At 38.8% G+C, this 918-nt stretch overlaps 1 non-coding gene across 1 annotated transcript; it reads left to right on the forward strand.

Annotated features, from left to right (window-relative positions):
* The first annotated feature begins 331 nt into the window (after positions 1–331).
* TRNAR-ACG (transfer RNA arginine (anticodon ACG)) lies at positions 332–403 on the forward strand. Its single transcript has one exon. It is a non-coding gene; the product is annotated as a tRNA-Arg (tRNA).
* The last annotated feature ends 515 nt before the right edge of the window (positions 404–918 follow it).

The following is a 918-nucleotide window of genomic DNA, read 5'->3' on the forward strand; positions in this document are numbered from 1 at the left end:
CTTTGAAAAAAATACCAGAACCCAGGTCATATCCCATGAGATTGTTTTAAAAACTCCTCTGTTAATTATAATGTGTAGACAGGGTTGAGAATCATTTGTCTAGATTTTCTGTACTACGTATACATGCTACTATGTACATAATAGTATATAAAATACATTATTATTGAAAAGTACAAGACAGCGGTGTTTATATGTATATATACGTATGTATTTCTTATATGTGTGTGTGTATATATATATTTTTGAATGAGAGTCTTATACAAGTGCCAGAGGTGGAAGGTTCTTTCATCTATTCATTTTATATATATATATATGGAAGTACCAGCTGGCTTCCCTGGTGGCTCAGATGGTAAAGCGTCTGCCTACGAAGCAGGAGACCCGGGTTCGATCCCTGGGTTGGGAAGATCCCCTGGAGAAGGAAATGGCAACCCACTCCAGTACTCTTGCCTAGAAAATCCCATGGACGAAGGAGCCTGGTAGGCTAGAGTCCATGGGGTCGCAAAGAGTCAGACATGACTGAGCGACTTCACTTCATATATATATATATATGAATGAGAAAGAGTCTCCAGCATCTTTCAGTTTCCACTAATAATGTGTCAGTGAATATAAATCTATTTCATTTTAGAACAGTTTCTCTTAACCAGGGATGATTTTGTTCCCCAGGGAACATTGGACAATACCTGGAGCCTTTATTGCTTGTGATAACAGGGATGAGGGTGCTATTAGCTTGCAGTGGGTAGGGGCTGGTAAACACTGCTAAATATGTTACAATGTACAGGACACCTCTCCACAACACTGAATTATTTGGCCTCAAATGCCAATAGTTCTGAAGTTGAAAAACCCTGTTTTAGAGGGATACACAGTGTTCTATTCTAAGACAGTACTAGATTTTATCCAGTCTGTCCATTGTGATTTGCT

Source organism: Bos grunniens, chromosome X (assembly GCF_055505025.1).
Source record: "Bos grunniens cultivar Pamir isolate PY7600 chromosome X, Bosgru_T2T1.0, whole genome shotgun sequence".
In the NCBI taxonomy this organism is placed as follows: Eukaryota; Metazoa; Chordata; class Mammalia; order Artiodactyla; family Bovidae; genus Bos; species Bos grunniens.